General features: G+C 44.3%; 1 long non-coding RNA gene across 1 annotated transcript; it reads left to right on the top strand.

Annotated features, from left to right (window-relative positions):
* The first annotated feature begins 556 nt into the window (after positions 1-556).
* LOC309703758 lies at positions 557-14,567 on the top strand. Its single transcript, XR_014276023.1, has 3 exons — positions 557-589; positions 13,979-14,362; positions 14,460-14,567. It is a non-coding gene; the product is annotated as an uncharacterized lncRNA (long non-coding RNA).
* Positions 14,568-14,840: the final 273 nt, after the last annotated feature.

The raw sequence follows: 14,840 nt of genomic DNA, 5'->3' as shown, positions 1-14,840 counted from the left end.
ATCGGAGGAATCGATATTTCAGGATCGATCCGCACATCACTACCGGGTAACAAGGAAATTACATCATTCACGTAGATTACTGATTGGCAGCGCTAACTTGAAATTTTAAGTTATTTTCTCAAAAGTTTGAGTTAATAAGTCGAAGTTTCGAGACTGATTAAATATAATGGGGTCGGCGGACGCGCCCGCGCGTCAAAATCAAGATGCAGAGTCTCCATTTCAACTTGGGTTGAAAGTGCGGACTTCAAACTATATACCATTTTTTGAATTATATGATAATAAAATGATAAAAAATACACGCAATGTTTTTTTCTGAACAAAACAGTGGTGTTTACAGCGGGAAGAACGGTAAAAACTGCGTTTTCTATGGACAGCGCTAGCAAACACTCTCCGCTTGTGAGTGAAAAAAGAAAAAGAAAAAACACCCCTTCCCCATTGGTGTTAGAGTTTACTATGTCAGCCAATCAAAAAAATGATAAGGCAACATGTGGCACTTGCTTGTTTAGGGAGAAGGGGAAGTTTTTAGGAGTGACACCGGCGACGGAAAGCGGGCGAGCGAAAGACAGAGAGAGAGAGCGAGTTTTCACATGTGAGACATTAGTGACGTTTAGCGTGTTTGGAGGCTGTAGTTAGTGTGTTGTGTAGTGCGACCGTGGCTCAGGGGGTTGGGAATCACATCTGTAACCGGAAGGTCGCCGGTTCGATCCCTGGCCTCTCTGTCCTGGTCGTTGTGTCCTTGGGCAAGACACTTTACCCTACTGGTGTTGGCCAGAGGGGCCGATGGCGCGATATGGCAGCCTCGCTTCTGTCAGTCTGCCCCAGGGCAGCTGTGGCTACAACTGTAGCTGCCTCCACCAGTGTATGAATGTGAGAGTGAATGAATAGTGGTATTGTAAAGCGCTTTGGGTGCCTTGAAAAGCGCTATATAAATCCAATCCATTATTATTATTGTGTTGTGTGTCAGTTAGACTGCTGAATTTCATATTTGCTCTAAAAAAGCCGTCAAAGGCAGATTCCAGTGTAAACTCTGATTCCACTTGGAAAACTGGACTGATGCACCTCCTGCTGTCAGACCTGCAGGGTTTAGGCCTGTGCTGTTCTCCTGTCTTATACTGAACACAAACTCGTTTTTTGGACTGGCACAAATAATTTGTGTGCCTTCTTATTTGATGCAGCCCAGCTGATTGTTCTGGAAATAGATTTAAATGGTTATATAAAAAACTGAGGCCTTGGCTGCATTTGTAGGTCAATAGTACCAAATAACTTTGTTGTTTGCGAAACTTGTGCATAATTTTTAGAAATGTACAGTTTCTATTTGCACTTCAAGTTATGCAAATGATTCGTTAAACAAGTTTGTTGGTTTTACAGTAAAAATGTAACTTTTTTCTACCTGGATTTTGAATTTTTTGTCTGAATTTAGATCAACTGTGCTAATATAGTATACCAAAATGAAAAAATAACTCAAATTTCAGATATTTGAGGTTGTGCTGAAAATACTGATACCAAACACGGCCAAAAAAACATATTTTAAAGGTGAAATATAGAGGTAAAATCAAAAGTAGTCAAAAAGTAGCCAATTATACCCTGGACCCCAGAGGGTTAAGCTGTTAAATTTACTAGTACTCAACAACTGAGGCAATCATTTGCGTTAATATTGATATGTTGTGTGAGATGTTTTTTGAGCATTAATCTCTAGATCTTTGAATTTTGGACAATTAAGAAAGATTACAACAACTGGGAACTATTACTTACATCTTACTACACTTTTGAGAAATTGAAATTCTGTTGGATATGTTGACCAACAATGTACATGGCTATTTGATCTCTGTCCCCATGTATGTTGTAATGTTGTAAAGTTCGTTCTGCAAAATCTCTGTACATCACCAATTAAAACTATATATATATATATATATATATATATATATATATATATATATATATATATATATATATTAGGGGTGCAACGGTGCACAAAATTCACGGTTCGGTTCGGTTCGATACTTTGGTGTCACGGTTCGATATTTTTTCGATACAAAAAAAAATGTTCATGCCTTTTTAATTTGTCATTTATTAAAATTATAAATATATATTTTAACACAAAAGTACAGTTTTTAAATTTAACCCTAACCCTTGTGCGTCTTTTTTATTTTGACAGCGAATACGCACCTGCTGACCACTTATGTGCAGCCCTGGTTATTTAGCTCGTCATATTGCAGCCACAGAAATTCTTTTGTCCATGAAACCATAAAGCTGCACTTTCTTTTTGCCTTATAGTCTGATTTGTCATAACTTCTCCGTTTTGTGGTAAGCTTTTCTTTGGCTGTCACTTCTTCACCCTGACCTGTCTTATTTGGCTCAGCAGAACTAAAATATATATCTGTCTGTGAAGGTTCTCAATCATCCAGGTCATCGTAGTGAAATATATATCCTGCCGCACTCACATAAGCTCAGCGATTCTCTGCGCGATCAGATTTCACTTGTCATGTTTGCATAGTAAGCTAACAATTAATAAGACGATGTCAGAGGAATTGGTGCACAAATTATCATCACTCACAGATCAGTGCTGTCGCTCTATACACAGTTTGCGCGATTGCAAAGTGAAAGCAAAAAAACAAGCGCAAATTCAAACACGATTTCAATATGTCACATATTGACAGTGGCTCACCCAATGACATAATTACCCAGCTACATTTCTGAAAGAATGCAAAAGCATTGACATATATTTTTCCTTCCTACAATAGCCCGACAGGCAGGGCAGAGATAGCTCCGGGACGTCGGGCTAGCGATATTGCGAGCCCTGTATCTGATTGAGGAATCACTCATCTTTGGAAAAGAGAGTTTATTACAGAGAAATGTCTCTTTCCAAAATAAAAGCTATACTATCCGCTTCTTCTGGGCTATATTCTCAGCAGCATATTAAACATATCAGGTCTCCATAAGGAGAATCCTGTGCTAACAGCTGTCTAAATGACTCGGCTAAAGTTTGTAGCATGCATGCTTGTTGTTTTTGTCTTTGCACTAGGATGATGTCGGTGTAAATGTGCAGTCATATTCGTTGTGTTCCCACTAGTGCTTTCAGGTTAATCTCGTTGAAATAACCTTAACGCCACAACACGGCAAATCTCCGTTAACGAGCTACCCTATACAGAGGGGCTAGACGGCCAACACGTTAACGAGCTAACTGCGCTAACACACTAGTTCCCACCCATGTAATTGAGCATTGCATGGCACATCCAACATACTGTTTTACTTTAGTCCATGACTCGCTTACCTTCAGGGTCATACGTCACATGAAAACCAAAATAATTCCAAACGCCAGATCTGAATGAGGGTGGGGAGGTCCACTTCTGTCTCGCTAGCTTGCCCTGCGCTCTTCCTTCTGACCATCCTGTCTGTGTTGAGTGCTCAGTGAATCTGCGTTCGACTACTCCGCCTAGGCTGCACTCTCGAGCCTAGGCGGAGTAGTCAAATGCAGATTCACTGAGCGCTCAACACAGACAGCATCGTCAGAAGGAAAGTTGATAAAATAAATGACAAATTTTGTATTGTTCTTTTTTTTTTCTCCCCTTTGGTTTTCTTTCTTTCTCTCCCCCTCTTTCTTTCATTCTTTCCCCCTGTCCTATCCCACAGTCATGTCTGTCCCGTTTGCAACTGAAAATAAATTAATAAATTCATAATTATAATAAAGGTCAATCAAATGGACCAATATGATGATCCACTTGGTAAAATAAATCCTCTTGGCATCTTTCTTGGCCTCAAGACAACAATTCTGATGGCTATAGATCCAAACGGGACACAAAAAAAAAAAAAAAAAAAAAAAATTGAAAAAAATTGTATTGTTCGATACATATGCGTACCGAACCGAAAGCACTGTATCGAACGGTTCAATATCGATACGAATATCGTTGCACCCCTAATATATATATATATATATATATATATATATATATATATATATATATGTGACCTCTGTGTAGTGTCCTCTCTGGTCTGCATTCACAACAAAAAGGCAATGGTTAGAATGCTCTCTTTTTAATGTCGTGGGCAATCAGCACAAAACCTCGCAGGAATCCTCCATTGTTCTGAGGATTACATTTCCACTTGCAGTGTGATCGTATAGTGGTAAATTTATACAACCAAAATAGAAAAACTTCAACACCATTAACATTGCATGTTAAGTTTCCCAAATGAAAGGAATATAGAAATATATTTTAAATCTGTACATGAAACAATGTAAATTCTAAACAGTGTGGCACAGTCACATACCTGCATTCACAACAAAAAGGCAATGGTTAGAATGCTCTCTTTTTAATGTCGTGGGCAATCAGCACAAAACCTAAATGGGAAAGCGACAACAGAGTTAGCTAACTATGCTCCCATTTTGTTTCCTCTCCTCCCAATAAAGAAATCTCACATAAACGTGCACTCAGTTCAACATAAAGACTGGTGAAATGACCCGCAACGAATGATGTATAAACAACAAAAATAATCGGGTCAGACTGTATTACTTTAACAGCCTGCGATATGATTTTTCCTCCCCACGACATTTGCGCATTCCTTACCTCGCAGGAATCCTCCATTGTTCTGAGGATTACCCAGAATCCCTTGCCCTTTGTGAATATTGCAGGGTGACTTTTTCGACAGTAGGTGGCGCCAATGTCCCATTTAGCGGGATTTAACTTCAACTCTATTTAACTATGTTACACACACCCCTCCTAAATCCTGCTAAATTGGGGCATGACAACAGAAAAACAGAAACTTCCAATGCATAAAACATAACAGTGTGACCGTGGGAGCACAATATAGTTCAAGTCAGTTAAAAAAACTTTCCATATGGAATAAGGCAAGCAAGAGAGCGGCCAATTCCCCTGCCAACCCAGATATGAAAGATGCCGTATACACCTCCCATGATGTGAACATTGCTCCACGCAGGTATTGCCCAAAACGTTCTGAGTAACAGCACATTTGCAAAACGGCTAGTAATCTATCCTGAAAACATATTTCGCACAAATGAAAACAAGGAGTCAACTGTCGACACTGAATCATCAACCTGTTGTTCATTGATCTCACAAATGAGACGTGTTGGAGGTTTCACAGGTCTACCTGATCTAGTACAAAGAGGTGGTGGCTGTGTACGCACTACACGGTCCTCTGCACTCAGTCGTGTGTCAGTCACAAGATCAGGGGAAACGACATGTGGAGCATCTCCCGCCAGAAGCTGCGAGGAGGCACTCTGGGACACAACAGATTCAATAGAGGGGGCAGGGGAGGGCAACCGGGAAACCAAAGGGTCACACACAGCAGGCGGGGCCACAGTCGATTCTGCCTCAGAGGTTGGGATGCTGAAAGCCGCACCAAGAGAACAACCAGGTTGACCAACCGCAGAGTCCCTGTCACTTGCTTGGTCCATCTGCATGAGCCAGCGAACCGTCTTTGTCTCACCATCCTGCACATCACCTGGAAGTTCTGGTTCACCTTGTCCACTATCCGCAACCGAGGGGCAGGTCGACACTGGTATGCACTCGTTTCCTGCAGGAATGAAACTCACAGGAAGTAGTAGGTTTCGGTGAACAACTTTTTCCTTGAGTGTCACAGGGTCTCTGATGTGGTACACATTGATGTCAGGTTTCACAGACGCCACCTCAAAAACTGTGGATTCCCATTTGTCAGCGATCTTCCTCTTTCCTCTCTCACCACGATTAGCAAGCAAGACTCTGTCACCGACTGAGAGGGGCGCACCCTTAGCCTTGCGGTCATAATTCTTCGCCTGGCGAGCCTGGGCAATACGGCTGTTCTGCCTGGCAATGCGGGCAGCCTCAGACAGGTCACGCTTCAAATGGGTGACAAATTCACCGTGGTCAACAACGGCACCATCAGGGAGAACATGCTGGAAAACAACATCAACAGGCAGACGAGGAATTCTCCCAAATAAGAGAAAAAAAGGTGCGAAACCTGTTGTTTCATGCTCAGTGCAATTGTAGCAGAACGTCAACATCTGAAGAATTTGCGGCTACCTGGCTTTGGATTGAGGGGGCAAAGCCTGTATCATGTTTCCCAAGGTCCTGTTGTATCGCTCAACAATACCATTCCCCATCGGGTGGTAAGGAGTGGTGTGTGATTTCTGGATGCCAGCCATGTCCAGGAGCTCCTTAATGAGTTGACTCTCAAAGTTGGCTCCTTGATCAGAGTGTATACGTCTGGGAAAGCCGTACACACAGAAAAAGTCATTCCACAGGCGGCGAGCAACCTGCTTGGCAGACTGATTCTTACAAGGGAATGCATGCGCTAATTTGGAAAAATGGTCTGTGACAACCAAAACATCAACGCACTTCTTGTCAGTCTGTTCAGCAGTCCAGAAGTCGATGCAGACTAGCTCCATCGGTTCAGTGGTACAAATGCTCTCCAGTGTGGCACGGTCATTCGGCTCCGGGGTTTTCCCAACCACACAACGAAAACAGCTTTTGACATGATTGACGATGTCACGCTCCATCCCTGTCCAAAAGAATCTCTGCCTTGCAAGAGACAGGGTGCGGACTTGGCCCTGATGACCCGCCGTATCATGGATGCCTCGGAGAACTTCAGTCTTCAGAGTGTCTGGGACAACAAACTGGTAAATCGTCATGTTCATGTTCCTGTCTTTCTTCACCTTATACAACATACCATCTTTAATCAAGAGCCTGGACCAATGTCTGAGTAATTTCATCACACCACGGGACTCGCCAGCACATTCACGCCTGGTGGGCCTCTTGTGACGCCGGACAAAAAAGGAAACTCTGCCCAAAACCTCATCTTGTTCCTGCAGGTTAGCGAGTTCACTTCTCGGCGTACAGGCAGGATGGGCAATAGTTGGGACCTGAGGGATATCAGATCCCACACCCCTCACATGGCTGATACCACCAGTGTCATGCGCAGCCAACACAGCAGAAACATCCTGTGACGAGAGAGAACCTCGAGGGTTAGCTAGGATAGTTGTAGCTCCTTCCTCAGACTGGTCCACAACCAACTGGCAGTTTGCAGCACACCGAAACATATCCTGCACAGTCCCATCCACCAGACCGTGCATTTGGTTCAATAGGGCAGCATAAGGTTCAGTGACTAGCCTGTGGCCTATGCACGACTGGACAAATGGCTCTCTACTCAATGCATCTGCTACAACATTTTTGGTGCCAGGGACATACTTCAGTTCAAAACTGTATGCTGCAAGCTTTGAAACCCATCGTTGCTCACATGCATCTAACCTAGGCTTGGTTAAGATGTATGTTAGCGGGTTATTGTCCGTCCACACTGTGAAGTGGCTCCCTTTCAGCCAATGGCTAAACTTGTCACAGACTGCCCATTTCAGAGCAAGAAACTCCAAACGATGCGCTGGATAGTTTAGCTGAGAGTGTGACAAGGTCTTACTGGCGAATGCCACTGGTCTGGCGATGCTACCATCAGGGGGCAACTGTGAGAGGACGGCTCCAAGGCCATCAAAGGAAGCATCAACTGCAAGGAGAAAGGGCGCAGTAAAATCTGGATGGGCTAATGTGACACTATGCACAAGTTCATGTTTTAGAGCCTTGAATGCTTCCCTGCACTCATCAGTCCAGTCAGCCGGAGACAGCTTCACGTGGCCCCTTTTAAATTTAGGCTTACGGCCTCTACCTCTCTTGCGTAGCGCAGCTGGTTCAGCCACAAGATCAAACAGTGGCTTAGCTTTTGCAGAGCACCGCTCGATAAAATGATGGTAGTAGAGAACCATCCCCAGGAAGGATCTGGTTTTCCTTGCACATGGTGTCACCCCGTCAGACTCCATCAGGTCTGCTTCCTCCACATTGTCTATAGCCTGCACTTTACTTGGGTCTGTTTTCACACCCTCACCACATATGATGTGTCCCAGGAACTTCACAGACCGCTGAAGAAAGTGGCATTTCTTTGGTGCAAGCTTCAGGTTGTTGGCAGAAAGTCGTGAGAAAACCATCTGCAGACATTCAAGAGCCACCTGTTCGGATGGGGCATAGACCATAAGGTCATCCAGATAACACAACAAACTTGTGAAGTTCTCATCACCAAAAATGGACATCATCATTCGCATAAAAGTAGCAGGACTATTTGTCAGGCCTTGAGGCATCCTGTTATATTCATGAAGGCCAAATGGGGAGGAGAATGCCGTGTATTTTTTTGTCGTCCTCGTGGAGTCTGACATTGTAAAACCCCGATGTGAGATCCATTGTAGAAAAAAAAACATTCCCACCAAGTGCTGCGAGGGCGTCTGACTGATGAGGCAATGGATGTGCATCTTTAACTGTTCTTGCATTTAACCATCTAAAGTCATTGCATATTCGCAGGTCACCATTTGGCTTAACAACTAAGACAAGGGGGGATGAGAATTCACTCTGGGACTTACGGATTATCCCTGACTCCTCCATCTCATCTAGGGCAGTGCGAAGCTTCTCGTAATGGCATGGTGGGACCCGTCTGTATGGCAGTCTGAAGGGCTTGTCATCCACCAGGCGGATTCTGTGGACAAAGTCAGCAGCCTCACCGCAGTCCATTTTGTGCCTTGAAAAGATGGACTCATACTGCTCAATGAGTCGCAGCAGCCTATCTCTCCATTCTGGGGAAACTTCACAGGATGAGAGGTCCAGGTCCTGCAGGCCCAAATCACACAAGCGCTGTGACATCTCCGCTTCTGATCTCGGTGCGGGCGACGAGTTCTGTGTGTATTGTGAACTGGATTGAATTTGAATTTGGCTGCGGCGTGCAGCCCGGATCTCAGCTGACCCTTCTCACCCTGGACACAGTCTGTTTGACCTGCTCCCCTCAGGCAGGAGGCTCCGGTCCATTCGCACCAGAACCTCTCGCCACAAGAACAGTTTCTTCCCCTCTGCTGTTGGACACATGAACAATAACCACATGACTGTCCCCGCCACTAACACATGACCCTACGCTGTGTCACTGCATCATTTCATGTCTGGCACTGATCACCACCTGCACTCATGTATATATCTTTCTACGTAGCACTCATAATTCTTATTCTCATGTATATATCTCATGTATATCTCATGCACATATCTTTCTTTCTACATAGCACTTTAATTCTTATTGTCTGCACTGAAGCACCGCAGCAATTTCCTAATGTTGTAAACCTCAACATCTGGCAATAAACCCATTCTGATTCTGATTCTGATTCTGATTCTGATCAGGAGCAGGCAGCTTAGCCCACTCTAAATGTTCAGACAAGGGCTGCAAGGTGATGCGTCTCTTAAGCTTTGCAGTGCCAAAACTTGGAGGCATTGCTCTGCCACCACAGTCATCAGAATAGGACAGCAAAGTTGCCAAATGAGGAAAAGCATCATCCTGGGTACCAACAGTCATTTTTAACTGTGAAATAAGCCACTTTATCGCATTGCTGCCCAGAATCATGTCATCAGCCTGGCCCGGAACCACCAGAACAGGAATCACCACCTTAAAGCCATATATTGACACTGTAAGATCATACATAGCAGAAGGCGTAATGAGGTGACCCCCACAACCAACAATGACAACGTCTTCAGCTGAACGTCTCTCAATAGCAGGTATCGATTGTGAAAGTTTCTCATCAACTGTCTCACTTATGGTGCACGCCATAGATCCACTGTCCACTAATGCTTTAAGAACTTGTCCACCACTAGTAGTCACTGCAGAGTAGAATAAACTATCAGTGTTTGAGAGCCTATGCAAGCCCTGTGCAATCAGTGTTTTATTTGACAGGACAATGCCACTGTAAGTGGAATACAAAGTGTCATAATCATTAATATCAGTCACATCCAAGATGGGAGGCTTACTTGCTGGGTCTGCGCTGTCCTCCCCTCCACGCAGATCGTTCAGTTTCCCTGATGACCACTGGAAGGAGTATGCTTGCCCTCTGGGCAGTTACGTCTCGAATGACCAGGTAGGCGACACAGGAAGCACAATCTGTTTTCCCGACAGTGCGTGAGTGTGGAGTGGGAGCTATCTCTGCAGATGGAACATGGTGTGTCATCTAAGCCCGGTATTCTCGGCAGTCGGGCACTCTGTCGCCTGGCATTAGCTTGAGCATAGCCTGGGCCTTGAAGCAGCACCTTCTCTAGCATGCTGATCAACCTCTCAATAGCAGAGCCATCCTGACTCACAGCTGGCCTCTGCTCATGGTCAGCCAAACAAGGAGTACCGTTTGTGCTAACCTCTGCCTTATTCACATAGACACAGTTACCCGTCTGTGGAGGAGACCGGAACCCCTTACCCAGGTGATACTCATCCAGTACCTCTTGAACTTCACGAGCGGACCATTTATCACATGTTTTGGTTCTAAAAATAAGAGCCAAGTCCCTGCAGGGGCAGTGTCTGATGAACATGCGTGCAACCTCAGCCAGGGGCACAGACGAGCACTGGGTGGAACTAAAATGTTTGTGCAGAAGTCTGTAGATAGCTTGTGGATTACGCTGGACATCAATTCCACCATTCCTCACACCAAATTTCACAACATCTTTTGCCCTGCCTCTCAGATGCATCAAAATCTCCTCAGCTTGGTTTTCTGGAAGAATGGCACTCTTCTTTATGTAGCTCTGCATGGCTTCCTGCCACTCATCAACAGACAATGAGTCCGAACTCTCCCCCCGAAACACAGGTGAATGAATGCTTTATTGGCCATATGCAGGTTGCCCCACAGAGGAATAGGACCCCCCCCCCCCCCCGACTTATACACACAACAACAAAGACATCACATGGGAATACAGTCGGAGATCGGCAGCGTTGGGAGAATAACACTGAAAAAATTACACAACAATGGGAAAAGTACAAGAGGAAAAAAAGAGACCTCTTCACACGCTGGGCAACCTATGGGAGGACAGCATGAGAACAGGAAACAAAAAAAACTCCTCTGCACAGAGAGCACATTAATGTCCACATCACAACATCAGAGCACATGACAAGCCACAGGGGATGGATAGGGTGGTGGGGGGTAATCCGAAGGAACACAGCAGTCGTCCTGCACCATGCTATCATTTCAGCACGGCACACAGACCTGCTGTCTTCCCCCGCAGGAACAAGCATCGAAGGCGTTTGGAAGGGAGGGGGATGAGTGCGTGCTTATCAGTGTAAGTGTGTGTGTGTGCGTGTCCAGAGTTCAGCTGAGACAGTGTCCTTCGGCCTATCAGGCTAAGTAAACAGTCCTCCAGCCGATCCAGGTGTCCTTCATGGGATGGGAAGAATAGTCATCACACAGTCGTTATCAGGGAGTTGTTTTGGTGGGCTCCAGCCTTGGGCCTGAGCAGCTGGCGCCATGGTGTCCAAATGTAGAATATTGTTGATTTCTCCTTTATGCGAGCAGCGAATTTAGCACTCTGACACTGGGGCCTCGATTTCCCGTTGGAGCGCTGCGAGCCTCCCCATGATGGTATCAAGCTTCTGTTCTGTGGTGTTGTCATTCTTTTGATTCTGAGACCCCACAGCTGCAGTGAGCCGTTCTGCGATGTTATCCAACTTCCGCTCAAGGGTGTTATTGTGAGCAGGCCCCTCTCTGATGTATCCCATCATACGCTCAATGGTGTTAGTTTGAGTCTTCACGGCAGCTGTAAGCGTCTCCAAGGTGTTGACCATGCTGCGTTCGGTGTGGGAGGCCGCGCCTCGTCCCATCGCTTCAATTCCAGCGGTCAGCTTAGGGGGGGTTTGAACAGCTGGTTCCGCTCTCTTATTTCTCCGATAAGTCAGGGCCAAGCCAGCTCCGATCAGCAAGAACCCCGTTATCATGGTTCCGAATAGGTAAATATCCTCAGCGTCCTCGATAGACAGTCCCGCCAGGCACAAGATCCTCCAGGTCTGCCACCCATTCATCGTGTATCCGGCAGGGAAAGTCCCTCCAGGGCACTCGGGCTCTCCCGAGCCCAGACTTCTCGTTGAGAAGAGGGTGTCAATAGCATTCAGAGACCAGTTGATCAAATCCATAATTCTCTGTTAGGTTTTAGAGAACGACAGTGAGAGACTGTTCCAGGGAAAAGTAATGCACACGAGACAAGACAGGACACAAGAGGCTAAGCAGGGAAGATAAGGGGATGGAGGAGAGGAGAAAAAGTGCGACCGCCTTCACAGAGAGCCAAAGAGAGAGGTGGGTCTTTAACCTGCCGTGGAGCCACCAGCTGGACTTGAGAGAGATCTAGTGAGCGGCTGGAGGGGAGATCTGTTGTTTCATGTGTCACCTCAGGACATGTATATGTAGTAGATGCAGGGCTCAAAGTGTGTGGCGTAGTCAGGTGTGACAGAATGCTATCAGCCAGGCGTTGCCCAATTTCCTGCACAATGTCGCTCATTTGGTCGACTAGACTCACATCAGTTACTGGGGGGTCTGAGGTAGATAACTTAGTGCACTGTACTGACTGCGACTCAGCCACAAGCTCACAAGAACTATCTGCTGCTCTATGCCCCACCCGACGGTCACCCAGTGAAAAAGGAACAGTTGTGAACCCTCTGCCCCTACCCACAACAAGGGGAGTCACATTTGGGGTGTCATTAGAGTCACTTAGATCCATATCTAGCAGAATATTAATAGAGCTAAGGTGGACTTAATACAATATGGCAATATACAAAGCCAATATAAAAGTATGTCCAACAGTCCCCAAAGTTTGATTCCGTTACCCAACAGACTAAACAATAAGGAAGCTGATGCTCCACGATGATGCTGCGACGAGAAGACACCAGCCCGATTCAGCAGCGTCACGAACGAGTCACGGCACCAATGTGACCTCTGTGTAGTGTCTTCTCTGGTCTGCATTCACAACAAAAAGGCAATGGTTAGAATGCTCTCTTTTTAATGTCGTGGGCAATCAGCACAAAACCTCGCAGGAATCCTCCATTATTCTGAGGATTACATTTCCACTTGCAATGTGATCGTATAGTAGTAAATTTATACAACCAAAATAGAAAAACTTCAACACCATTAACATTGCATGTTAAGTTTCCCAAATGAAAGGAATATAGAAATATATTTTAAATCTGTACATGAAACAATGTAAATTCTAAACAGTGTGGCACAGTCACATACCTGCATTCACAACAAAAAGGCAATGGTTAGAATGCTCTCTTTTTAATGTCGTGGGCAATCAGCACAAAACCTAAATGGGAAAGCGACAACAGAGTTAGCTAACTATGCTCCCATTTTGTTTCCTCTCCTCCCAATAAAGAAATCTCACATAAACGTGCACTCAGTTCAACATAAAGACTGGAGAAATGACCCGCAACGAATGATGTATAAACAACAAAAATAATCGGGTCAGACTGTATTACTTTAACAGCCTGCGATATGATTTTTCCTCCCCACGACATTTGCGCTTTCCTTACCTCGCAGGAATCCTCCATTGTTCTGAGGATTACCCAGAATCCCTTGCCCTTTGTGAATATTGCAGGGTGACTTTTTTGACAGTAGGTGGCGCCAATGTCCCATTTAGCGGGATTTAACTTCAACTCTATTTAACTATGTTACATATATATATATATATATATATATATATATATATATATATATATATATATATATATATATATTTGATAAACAAAAAAAGTGATGTTCCAAAAATGTTGTAATGGTTGCACTAAACATAGTTGTTGCATTTTGAGTACAGAGAAGAGAAAAAGAAATAGAATTAAAATATAAAAAATATAAAAATATAGCTCATTCACCAGCAGGGCCTTCTTTTATGCAGTGATATGAAAAAGAAACTTCAATCAAATGTGTTGAACGGAGAAATGTGATAAACTAAATATTATATAAACTAAAAGGACAGAAATCTCTGTAAAAATGTAAGATAAGAAAGTAAAATATCTCAATAATCTAGGTAATATAACTATAACAAATTATTTTTGCTTTTTACTTTCTGCCTCTGATAAACCTCCATTAAGCATGACTATTTATATTGTATTTTCAGTCTTTTTCAGTGGTTTGTCTAACAGCCCAGTTTCCACAATAAAAACTTTTTATGTTTCTCAGGAGGACTTTCCACTCTTCCTCCCCACTCCAGAGAATACCACTTTGTGAACCAGCTGATGACCTGGACTGAAGCTCAGAGTTACTGCAGAGAACACTTCACTGACTTGGTCACCATCTACAACAGCAACATCAACCAACTGCTTTTCTCAATTTCACCAAGGATCAATAATTGGGCTTGGATAGGACTCTATGATGATCGTTACAGCTGGAAGTGGTCCATGGAGGGAAAACTTTTTTATGTTGGCAGTACACATGAATCTTTGATCTGGGCTAACGGCCAACCAGACTGTGTATATGCAAAGGAATACTGTGTGGCTCTTCAGGGACAAACACAGATGGATGATAGACCCTGTGGAGATTCTTACCCTTTCCTGTGTTACAATGGTAGGAAAAAGATTTGTTGCCATAGTGACCCTAAAATTTCACGATATTCACAACATGTTTTTTTAAAAAATTCTTTGTTTCTTTTAATCTTTCACAGCCAAAAACACAAGTTACATCTTAGTGAAGGAGAGCCGCTCCTGGTCAGCAGCTCAGTCGTACTGCAGGACATACCACACAGACCTGACCAGTATAAGAAGCAAAGAGGAGAAATCCAACATCACGCTCACTTTGAATGGATCAGGGGTTAAGTATGTGTGGATTGGTCTCTACAGGGATCCCTGGGCCTTCTGGTCTGACAACACAACCTCCACATTCACTAACTGGCTGTCTGGTCACCCTGATAACTACGGTTCACTTGAATACGGTGGAGTACTAAATTTAATGTCAGGGAAATGGGCTGATGGCTACAATACCGCCAGACACTATCTTTTCTGTTTCAGAGGTGAGGTCCAGAATGCAAACACTGTAAGATCCTGTC

Source organism: Aulonocara stuartgranti (genome assembly GCF_965226115.1).
Source record: "Aulonocara stuartgranti genome assembly, chromosome: 3".
NCBI classification, from domain to species: Eukaryota; Metazoa; Chordata; class Actinopteri; order Cichliformes; family Cichlidae; genus Aulonocara; species Aulonocara stuartgranti.
Note: the sequence above shows the minus strand (reverse complement) of the source record. Positions and strands in the feature narration are given on the sequence as shown.